Genomic DNA, 12,240 nt, shown 5'->3' with positions numbered 1-12,240 from the left:
AGCGGCTTAGTCATGATGGCCACATGACCCGGAAGCTGTACGCCGGCTCCCTCGGCCAATAAAGCGAGATGAGCGCTGCAACCCCAGAGTCGGCCACGACTGGACCTAATGGTCAGGGGTCCCTTTACCTTTCTAATGAGACGTTATTGTGAAATGTTTTTAATTATTTGATTTTACTTTGGTTGCAAATTGCGCTGGGTCTCTCCCCCCCCCTTTTAGTGGGAAGCAATATTTAAAATTTAATAAACGTAGTGTAGTCAACACCATCAACTCCAGTCAACATGAAAAGAAACTTTAAAAAAAATTATGAATCTTTGAGGCTGCAGTCACTGAACGGTTGAGAAGCACCAGTGTGTGCTGTTCACCAGACCTCTGCATCCTCTCAAGCGTAGCTCACCAGCCCTGTGTTTGGGACCTACCAAGTGATTTGAAGAGAGGGGAAGAAACAGGGAGAAATTCAAATTACCTAATTAGCAGTCCCCGAAGCAACAGACAACTCAAATGCATCTCTCTTTGAAGTTCACACTTCCCCAAATTTTGCGATGCAGTTCTCCTACCAAATTACATGCTCAAAATTCCAAACTAGTTACAGGTGTGTAACAGCCGTGTTGGTCTGCCATAGTCAAAACAAAATTTAAAAATTCCTTCCAGTAGCACCTTAGAGACCAACTAAGTTAGTTAGCTCATACCAATAACTAACTTAGTTGGTCTCTAAGGTGCTACTGGAAAAAATTCCAAACATCAGGGTTCAGAAAGTGTGTGTTAAAATGCATATATTTGTGGGGAAATGTGTTCTATTAGGGACGGCTAGCTTGAGCTATGGTTTTCCCAATAGTGATGTATGGAAGTGAGAGCTGGACCATAAAGAAGGCTGGTCGCCAAAGAATTGATGCTTTTGAATTATGGTGCTGGAGGAGACTCTTGAGAGTCCCATGGACTGCAAGAAGATCAAACCTCTCCATTCTGAAGGAAATCAGCCCTGAGTGCTCACTGGAAGGACAGATCGTGAAGCTGAGGCTCCAATACTTTGGCCACCTCATGAGAAGAGAAGACTCCCTGGAAAAGACCGATGCTGGGAAAGATGGAGGGCACAAGGAGAAGGGGACGACAGAGGATGAGATGGTTGGACAGTGTTCTCAAAGCTACGAGCATGAGTTTGACCAAACTGCGGGAGGCAGTGGAAGACAGCGGACACGACTAAATGACTAAACAACAACAGCTTGAGGCAAAACTGCTTTCAAAAGACTGCCTATTGGAGATGCGCAGATTAAAATGCTGACTTGCAGACTCATCAGGAAATGTGGAGAACTGAACTGAAAATGAGAAAATGAGAAATGAGAAGCATGAAAATGAGAAGCAAAATTTACGTTCCTGGGGTTGCGACCATGTTTGGCAGGTCATCTGCAGAACTTGATCTCCTTCCGCAGGGCCTGTAAGACAGAGCTATTCCGCCTGGCCTTCAATTTGAATTAGCCTGATCCTCTTTTCCCTTTTCCCTTTCCTCTTCTATGAAGAAACCCTTTCTGGGACCCCACATTTAATTCTTCCCTGGTCTCCTTACTGGCCCTAGTAGGACCAACTTGGTCAGTTAGCCCTGGTGATCATTCAATGTCTACTGACTGAAGTCCCCCCCCAAATGACCCCTGAATTTTTGAATTTTATTGATATTGATGCTGCATTTTATGTTGTATGCTGTTTTATGCTGTTTTAAAGTTGCATTTTAATCAATGTTTTATATTTGCTGATAGCTGCCCTGAGCCTGGTTTTTAAACCAGGAAGGGCAGGTGTTATGTACTGAGTTGAATAGGATCCAAAATGCAGCAGTCTGAGAGCCAGTACCTAGTACTAAAAGGGCTTTAGAATTAATCCAGGAGTTTGGTCATGTAGCAGGTTTTAAGTTAAACAAGTTAAAAACTAAGGTTTTGGAGAAAAACTTGACACCAATGGAGAGAGAGAGGTTTCAGAAACAGACAGATCTGACATTAGTAAAAAAGGTAAAATACTTGGGGGTGAATATGACTGCTAAAAATGCAAATTTATTTAAAGATAATTATGAGAAATGCTGGTCAGAAGTGAAGAAGGATTTAGAGATTTGGTCGAATTTGAAGCTTTCCTTGCTGGGTCTGATTGCTGTTATTAAGATGAATGTATTGCCGAGAATGTTGTTTTTGTTTCAATCATTACAAATCATTGACAAGATGGATTGTTTCAAGAGGTGGCAAAGAGATATTTCTAGATTTGTCTGGCAGGGCAAAAAGCCCAGAATAAAATTTAAGATACTTACTGATACTAAAGACAGAGGGGGGTTTGCCCTGCCGGACTTAAAACTTTATTATGAATCAGCAGCTTTTTGCTGGTTGAAGGAATGGCTACTTCTTGAGAACACTGACATCTTAGATCTTGAAGGTTATGATAATGTATTTGGGTGGCATGCATATCTGTGGTATGGCAAGGTTAAAGCGCATAAAGCATTCAAAAACCATATTGTCAGGAAAGCACTATTTAATGTCTGGACAAGATATAAAGATTTTTTGGAGAACAAAACCCCAAGGTGGTTATCACCTATGGAAGCGAAAGCTATGAAAAAACTTAACATGGAGGCAAAATGGCCAAAGTATTGTGAAATTTTGGAACAGGAAGGTGACAAGCTGAAATTGCAGAGTTATGAGAAGCTTAAAGGGAAGGTGCGAGACTGGTTACATTATTTTCAAATAAGAGAGGTTTATAATCAAGATAAAAAAATTGGTTTCCAGGTGGAAAAATCAAAGCTGGAAACAGAATTGTTGGAACCCAATGCTAAGATATTGTCAAGAATGTATAATTTGCTGTTGAAATGGAGTACTGAGGAAGAAACGGTAAAATCTGCTATGATTAAATGGGCACAAGATATTGGTCATAATATTTTGTTTGCCGACTGGGAGCAGTTGTGGACCACTGGGATTAAATTTACGGCATGTAATGCCTTAAGAGAGAATATTATGAAAGTGATGTATAGGTGGTACATGACCCCAGTCAAGCTTGCAAAAATATACCATTTGCCCGATAATAAATGTTGGAAATGTAAGGAGATTGAAGGTACATTCTTTCACCTTTGGTGGACGTGCCCAAGGATTAAGGCTTTCTGGGAGATGATTTATAATGAAATGAAAAAGGTATTTAAGTATACTTTCGTGAAGAAACCAGAGGCCTTTCTCCTGGGCATAGTCGGCCAATTGGTGCCAAAGAAGGATAGAACTTTTTTTATGTACGCTACAGCAGCAGCAAGAATACTCATTGCAAAGTATTGGAAGACACAAGAATTACCCACCTTGGAAGAATGGCAGATGCAAGTAATCGACTATATGGAAATGGCTGAGATGACTGGCAGAATCCGAGACCAGGGAGAAGAGTTGGTGGAAGAAGATTGGAGGAAATTTAAAACTTATTTACAGAAGTATTGTAAAATGTATGAATGCTGATGACATTGAATTAAAATGAAGGGGTTCTAGTAATAAGAGATAAAAATTTGAAATTTGGGAGGTAAAATAAATAAGGATAAAGTAGTAGGATACGAATTTGCTGAACTAATTGTTAAAAAGGGATATAAAAAAGGGAGGCGTGAGGAAGTCAAGAAAATAAGTTAATTGAAGATGAATAATTGGAAAAGAGTGATCTGTGTTTTTCTTATTCTACTTTTTGAGTGTTGATTGTCTTTTTTTGTTTTCTTGTTAAATGTTTGTATTTTATGTATCGTGAAAGTTTGTATTGTTGTGTTTTATATTTTCTTTGTGTTTTTATTGTTCTACTTTTCTATTGTTAAACTTAATAAAATATTATTTAAGAAAACAAAAACAAAATGCAGCAGTCTGATTGGTCCTAGAACAATAGGATTCAGAATGCAGCAGTCTGATTGGTCCTAGAACAATGCAGCAGTATGATTGGTCCGCAGGAGCCACCCAATCCAGCTCCAGGTGGAAGTGAATCCACAACCTGATTGGCCTACAGGAGAACCCCGGAATTAGCCAATCACATGCAGCCCATTGTGTAAATAATGTATATAAAGCAGATATTGTGGGGGAACTTCCATTCCTCCTCACCACTATGAGCTGAATAAAGAGCATGAAATCCACTCTCGACTCCGAGTATATTTCACTGGCGACGAAGGTGGGTATAAATAAAAAAATATTATTATTATCTGTGATTTTCAAAAAGTTGGTTGGTCTTCAATAAGAGCTGCATTTCCCAACATGGAGATGTGGTTCTGGGGGGAAAACCAACAACTCTACCTGCTAAAGTAGAAGCCTTAGTAATAACTCTCACAGTCAGGGAAAGTGAATTTCATCCTATTTTAACCACAGCCTGCATCAGGTTTACTACTGTTGAAATAAACAGACCTGTCTTAACCATGTTCATTAATTTTTGTGGGTCTTCTCCGAGTAAAACTTAGTTTAATACTACCCAATCTTTTCAGAATAACCCCCAAGCCTTGGGAGCGAAAACCAACCACATTAAATAAGTGATAAATTGCTGCAATGGCACCCAAAAGCCCCCTCCTGCTTGACTGAGATTTCCCCAGTCTGCCAATTTCAAGGTGTGCTGTTGCTAACCTGAACAGCGCAGCTTCTTTATGTAAAGTATATTCTGGTGAATCATTAAACATGGAAAAGCACCGTAATGTTTGGTCTGATTGAATTATTGGTTGTCTCATCACAATCCTGGTTTTGCATGAAGTTAGGGTGGTGTAGCAGAGCAAGGGCTTATCCACACTTATTTTCCTCTGCTCTTTCCAGGCATGGCCCATAATTTAAAGCTCCATTTCCAAGTGCCTCTGTCTTTTCTCTGGCCCTTTCCTCATAGAAACCCGTTCTTTAAAGCTCCCGAAAACCCGTTCCTTAAAGCTCAATTTGAGCAAACGTCAATCCATGGAAAACCCGAACTGACGTTTGTTCTAATTCAGCTTTAAAGAGCGGGTTTTTGTGGGGAAAGATTGCCTGGAAAGAGTGGAGCAAAAGGTTAGGGTGGATAAGCCCCTAAAGTAAAGGCAGATTGTGGCTGTGGGAGCAAAAAAGGTGAGACACTGAGAGGGGGGAAATGGTGGTTTAAAACAATGGCAGAAGTTTGAATAAAGCAGTGATGGAGAGGAACTGAGAGGAAAAATAACGGTTTTAAACAACAACAGAGATTTAAGAAAACTACTACGGTGGTGCCTCGGGTTACATACACTTCAGGTTACATACGCTTCAGGTTACAGACTCCGCTAACCCAGAAATAGTGCTTCAGGTTAAGAACTTTGCTTCAGGATAAGAACAGAAATCGGGCTCCAGCGGTGCGGCAGCAGCAGGAGGCCCCATTAGCTAAAGTGGTGCTTCAGGTTAAGAACAGTTTCAGGTTAAGAACGGACCTCCGGAACGAATTAAGTACTTAACCTGAGGTACCACTGTACAGTCAAACCTCGGATCCCAAACGCCTCAGTTTTGGAACATTTCAGTTCCTGAACGCCGAAAACCCGAAAGTAAATGCTCCGGTTTTTGAACGTTTTTCGAAAGCTGAACTTCGGAGACTGCTTCTGCTTGAGTGCAGGAAGCTCCTGCAGCCAATCAGAAGCCACGTCTCGGTTGTCAAACATTTTGGAAGCTGAACAGGCTTCTGGAACGGATTACGTTTGACAACCGAGGTTTGACTGTACTAACAGCCACTATCATGCCCTTTCATTGTTCCTCCCTTCTTGCTATACTCAAACGTCTCTCTCTTCCTTTCCTTAGCTGCCTTGTGTGAGGGAGATGATGGACGCAGAGCCCTTAAATACCCCACAGTACCTCCATGCAATGCATTTTACTCCTGGCGCTATGTATTGCCTTCAACATGAAGTTCCAGATTCAATGTAGTCGTTTAGAACAGGTGTTTTATTTGTTAAGTTGTGGGTGAACATATCAGACAACACAGCAATTCTTCAAACAGCTCCAGTCTATTCAGAGGCCAGAACTGACTGAAGGGCTCAGTCTGCCTGCTTATATAGAGCTCCAGTACAACGTTACTGTAGCAACTTTCTAAAACTATCCAATCACTGAACGTCACTTTCAATCCTTCATTTGCATAACTATCTACAGTATCCCCCTGCTGGCCCAGGGTGAGAACTTCAGTACATAACATTATTAACAAGCAAACACCCGTATACGTACAACGCCCACCAGCCGAACTTAACCTTCTCTAAGCTGACCTGCTTGCTTGAGTCTGTTCGTCTCAAAGGCACAGTGGCGTTTATGATTGTGGTGTGTGTGTGTGTGTTGCAGAACGTGAGGGGGGCGAGGATGGAAACGGGGAATGTGTGTGCAAGGGAGAGTTGCAAAAAGCAGGGCGGAAAGGTGGGAGGGAGGAAAAAACGAGACGAAGGTGAAAATGGGGGTACAAAGGGGGTTGCAAAAAGCGGGGAGCAAGGGGCCTGGGAGTGTTGTCCGTTTTTCTAGGCTGCTGCAGGATGCGTCTGTCTGCAGTCTACAGTTAAAGTATCTGTGTTTCCGTTTTCATCACTGATCAGAACCTCTGCATAAGGAGTGCAGCAATTGGACCTGAAAAGGAGGACACAGATATAATTGTGTCAAGAACATATTACAGAATAAAACATTAGTTTGCAGCAGGGGCATCTGGTTACTTTTATGACGACTTCTTTTGGTTTATTTATTTTTTACTGAACACTTTGTTCTTTCACTGGATTTCCATGTGAACCAGTCTCAAGCTATTCTTACTCTTCTGCAGAACCCATTGGACACCTGTCCTTCTCTCCCTCCCCTCTCTCTAGTCTTGGGTGGGAGGGAGTGAATTGGGGGTGGGGGGGAGAGGGAGTTTGAGCCTCCATTCTGTCCTCTGCCTGGACATCTCCATTTTTTTGGGGGGGGTTGGACCCTTGCTTTTCAATCTACATCTGCACAGCTGCATTTAGCTTTAAAAGCACCCCCTCCCCCCAAAAAACTTTTTCAGTTTACATGGGTTGGGAGGAAAATTTGTGATTGTGGGAGGAATGTGATAGCTGTATACACTCTGCAACTGTTTCTGGTGTGTGTGGATAGCCTCTTCTCCTGCATGGAAGTGAATTGATAGAAGAAGAGGAGTTTGGAATTGATATCCTGCTTTATCACTACCCGAAGGAGTCTGAAAAGGGGCTAATATTCTCCTTTCCCTTCCTCCCCGACAACAAACACTCTGTGAGGTGAGTGGGGCTGAGAGCCTTCAGAGAAGTGTGACTGGCCCAAGGTCACCCAGCAGCTGCATGTGGAGGAGCGGGGAAGCGAACCCAGTTCACCAGATTACGAGTCCACCGCTCTTAACCACTACACCACAGTGGCTCTCTCTATGTTAACTAGCATGGGGGGGGGATAAGAGGTTGGAGCCCTGGAAACAACTGGAGGGAGAAAATCTTTCCCCTCTCCCAATGAGCTTTGTGGATAACAGGACAATACTCAATACAGTGGTACCTCGGGTTACAAACACTTCGGGTTATAGACTCCGCTGACCCAGAAGTAGTACCTCAGGTTAAGAACTTTGCTTCAGGGTGAGAACAGACATTTTATTTATGCTGTCTAATTTTAAATTGCTGTTATGGCCTAATCTGTATTGAAATTGTCCTTTGTTTTTTCCGGTGTTATGCTTTGCTGACTAGCTGTACGAGTTAATCTGGTCTGTGACCGTTTAATAAAATTTGATTTGACATCGCACGGCGGCAGCAGGAGGCCCCATTAGCTAAAGTGGTACCTTAGGTTAAGAACGGTTGCAGGTTAAGAACGGACCTCCGGAACGAATTAAGTTCATAACCAGAGTACCTCTGTATGTATCATTGCTGTTCAGTTTCCCCAAATTAAGCTCAAGAGGGCGCTGTTGGGCAGCTAGAGATCTGTTGCACTTCCTCAACATCTGACAACCTAAGAAAAAAACTGTGTATGTAGATTGTCTTTTGTGCTGATTTTGTTGTGTTCACATATGATGGGAATCATGGCCAGTAGTTGTTCCTGTCATGGGTTGAACCTCTGGTAGCTTCCCATGAGAACAAACTGAGGCCGTTGGTTTGTTGTTTGCATCCGTCTGTCTTGGGAGACAATGGAAGATTGTGCCATTATTATTATTATTATTATTATTATTATTATTATTATCCATTCATTGCTTTTTACACAAAATATCCCAAAGCAACTTAGAAAATGCTAAAATGCAGAACAAGTTCCCCAAATGCTTAAAATTCTGCAACACAGAATAAACTCTGAGAATAATAAAAGTGAAAAAGAATGAATGGAATGAAGGCTCATCCACTCTTCTGTTTCTCCACAGAAAACCCGACTGATGTTTGTTCTGATTCAGCAGTAAACAGCAGGTTTTCCTGGGGGAAAGTGGGGGGATGAGGGAACAACCTCTCAGACGCGTGCCTAGAAATCATGGGGCAAGCGTTAAGTGTGGGTGAGCCTTGAGTCTCTCTCCACTAAAAAGCAAACACCAAATGTGGCCAGTTTCACATCACATCATGCTTAAATTGAGATCCAAAAGCCTGTTTGTACCTGGAACCTAAGGAGCCAGGTGACCTCTTTAGGGGAGGACATTCCATTAGCAGGGAGCCAACACTTAAAAGGCCCTGTCTTTTAAGACACTGGTGCGTAATTGGTTAAGGAGACCACCTGATTATGGTCTGGAGTGCTGGGACCTCAAATCCAGTTGTCTTCTGTCCCTGTTCCTCACCATCAGTCCTGTTAGTAGGAGGACCAGAGAATCACTCCCTGCTCTCTAGGACCCTGCTTTAGTGTGTGCTCTCTGACACTACATAAGCAGAAGAGATTTTTCACATAAAACGTTCTGCAAGTGGCTTGTTTGGTCCCCCCCCTTCCCCTTCATTTGGGGGTTATCTGCGTAGGAAATAAACTGAAGGTATCGCTGTGGGCTAAACCACAGAGCCTAGGACTTGCAGATCAGAAGGTCGGCAGTTCGAATCCCTGCGACGGGGTGAGCTCCCGTTGCTCGGTCCCTGCTCCTGCCAACCTAGCAGTTCGAAAGCACGTCAAAGTGCAAGTAGACAAATAGGTACCGCTCTGGTGGGAAGGTAAACGGCGTTTCCGTGCGCTGCTCTGGTTCGCCAGAAGCGGCTTAGTCATGCTGGCCACATGACCCAGAAGCTGTACACCGGCTCCCTCGGCCAATAAAGTGAGATGAGCGCCGCAACCCCAGAGTCGGCCACGACTGGACCTAATGGTCAGGGGTCCCTTTACCTTTACCTTTATCCTCAGGGAACACGAATGGGGCCTCCTCCTTCAAAGCAAATATGTAAAGGCTCAATAATCTAACATCAAAGTGAATCAGGATGGGAAATGCTGTATTAACAGGTCATCAGGAGGAGCCCCCTGGACATACATACCGATAGTGACAAATGACCTCCTTGCTGCCACCAGCCCCTTGTGGGTTGCAAGATAGCTGAGTTCCCTCTGGTGTGGCGCGGACAGTGACAGCACTTTGAGCATCCTTAGCAGCAAAGCTCAAGTACCAAAGGTGCTGAGAGCAGGTAGTTCTGTGCTGAATGCCACCTGCACAAGGCATGTTAAAGTCTAGGAGGACGTGGTTTGGTGAGATCTGGTCTGTTTCCTGTTTGGGTAGAGAATATGTTGGTTAGTAAATACCAAAGAGTATCCACCAGTAAGGGTGGCGCTGTGGGTTAAACCACAGAGCCTAGGGCTTGCGGTTCGAAGGTTAGCGGTTCGAATCCCTGTGACGGGGTGAGCTCCCGTTGCTCGGTCCCTGCTCCTGCCAACCTAGCAGTTCGAAAGCACGTCAAAGTGCAAGGAGATAAATAGGTACTGCTCTGGCGGGAAGGTAAATGGCGTTTCTGTGCGCTGCTCTGGTTTGCCAAAAGTGGCTTAGTCATGCTGGCCACATGACCCGGAAGCTGTACGCCGGCTCCCTCGGCCAGTAAAGCAAGATGAGTGCCACAACCCCAGAGTCATCCGCGACTGGACCTAATTGTCAGGGGTCCCTTTACCTTTATCCACCAGTAAATGCCACCATCAACTAGGGCAGGTGCTTAATTTTATCTAGCATGGTACTCTTCAGATATTTTTGACTGCAGCTCCCATAACTCCTCACTATTGGCCATGCTGGCTGTGGGTGATGGGAATTGTAGCCCACAAAATCAGAAGGGCACTATGTTGGCAACCCTGAGCTAGAGACTCAATCCGTTTTCGTCAGTTTCAAATGCTGTTCATTCATCAATCTGCCAAGCCCAATTTCCACACGAAGGGTTTTCCAAACAACAATGGAAATTTGTACGGAAACACATAGATGTTCATCTATATTTTATCTCAGTGCATTCATTTCTAAACATACCTCATCTCCAAATATACATTAAATACTTTTCTGAGCCAAGAATTGTGTTCAGATAATACTTTTCTGAGCCAAGATTTCAGATAAACTAGCACCATGAACGGGGCCTGGTAGAGAATGAACAGATAACGTTAAGAAGAGGAAGAGTTTGGATTTGATATCCCGCTTTATCACTACCCTAAGGAATCTCAAAGGGATGCGGGTGGCGCTGTGGGTAACACCTCAGTGCTTAGGACTTGCTGATTGTAAGGTCGGCAGGTTTGAATCCCCGCGACGGGGTGAGCTCCCATCGTTCGGTCCCAGCTCCTGCCAACCTAGCAGTTCGAAAGCACCCCTAAGTGCAAGTAGATAAATAGGGACCGCTTTATAGCGGGAAGGTAAACAGCATTTCCGTGTGCGGCGCTGGTGCTGGCTCGCCAGATGCAGCTTCGTCACGCTGGCCACGTGACCTGGAAGTGTCTTCGGACAGCGCCGGCTCCCGGCCTCTTGAGCGAGATGAGCGTGCAACCCTAGAGTCAGTCACGACTGGCCCGGATGGGCAGGGGTACCTTTACCTTTACCTTTAAGGAGTCTCAAAGCAGCTAACAATTTCCTCCCCCCCCACAACAAACACTCTGTGGGGTGAGTGAGGCTGAGAGACTTCAGAGAAGTGGGACTAGCCCAAGGTCACCCAGCAGCTGCATGTGGAGGAGCGGGGACGCGAACCTGATTCACCAGATTACGAGTCCACTGCTCTTAACCACTACACCACACTGATGGCACAGTGATTAATGGAGTGTTCCTTCAGTTGGGATTCAGTATATGAATATTAGCAGTGGCCATGAAAAATCAATGTGGAGTGAAAACTCACCAGGGCAGTTTCAGGAACAACCGTGATGGGCAGTTTCAAGTAGTTTTGAGCTGCTGAGCTTTGAGCTGTGAACGTTGCAGTGCTGAAAGAACATCCAGTGATTATGAACTGCGTATATTCGGGGGGGGGGGTATAGATGAGAAGGGACAGTCTAGCATCTATACTTTGTTGCCCTCAGCAATTCAGTTTAGCTGTGCTGCATCATCGTATCTTACTAGTATGTCATCTGGATCCACCAATTCCTAATTCTTTGCTCAGAAAACATTGGACTCTTGGTACCAGCTTCCTCTGCTCCCCCTTCTTAGGGCTGTGAATGTCCACTGTCTGAAACCTTCAAGAGCTTTAATGTAGACTAGTGGCTCCCAGAACATTTGTGTACATTTACCGCTTTAAAATTGTGAGGATGTTGGTGGACCACTTAACGATTTTTCTGCCTCCTGTAGCAGTTGAAATGTAATGTGCTAGATGCTTTTTCATTGTATTTCTATTGCTTCTTTTCTTTTTTATATTGTAATACAATAAAATTCAATGGTAGAAAGAAAAGGAGCATTAAGAACACAATTAGAAATCAATATGTATATTTAATGTGGACATTCCACGGGACAGCTGAATGAAGCAACTTGTGATCCACAGGCCAGTTTAGGAACCCCTGGTGTAGACAATATTCATCTAGATAAGGGCTGGCAAACCTTTTCTGGCTAGTGGGCCTTATCTCTTTTTCTCCCCACCCTGGTGGACCAAATTGGACAGGTGGGTGGGGTCTCCCACCTGTCACTTGATGTAATTGTGCTGTTCAGGTGATGCTGTGCTTTGAAGCACCGATAGTTGGGACTTCAACGTGCAGTGCAGGGCTGTTTGAAAGCCCTTTTGCAAACAGCCCCAGGCTCCTGGTTTTCAGAGGTTCAAAATGATGTGCAGCCCTGCACTGATCATTGTACCTGTGGTTTTCAGAGGTTCAAAGAACAGCACTGGGACAGACTATCAATAAAAAAAGGGGGGGGGAATCCACTGCAGCCACTGCTAAAATAGAGATTCCCCTCCTCCCTTTCAACAGCAGCTTCAATGGT

The 12,240-nt window shown here is 44.1% G+C and overlaps 1 pseudogene; it reads right to left on the bottom strand.

Annotated features, from left to right (window-relative positions):
* Positions 1-5,864: 5,864 nt before the first annotated feature.
* The window catches only part of LOC128408985 (von Willebrand factor A domain-containing protein 7-like), a 45,159-nt pseudogene continuing 38,783 nt past the window's right edge, over positions 5,865-12,240 (bottom strand).

This window comes from Podarcis raffonei, chromosome 2 (assembly GCF_027172205.1).
Source record: "Podarcis raffonei isolate rPodRaf1 chromosome 2, rPodRaf1.pri, whole genome shotgun sequence".
NCBI classification, from domain to species: domain Eukaryota; kingdom Metazoa; phylum Chordata; class Lepidosauria; order Squamata; family Lacertidae; genus Podarcis; species Podarcis raffonei.
This window is presented reverse-complemented; position numbering and strand designations above follow the sequence as displayed.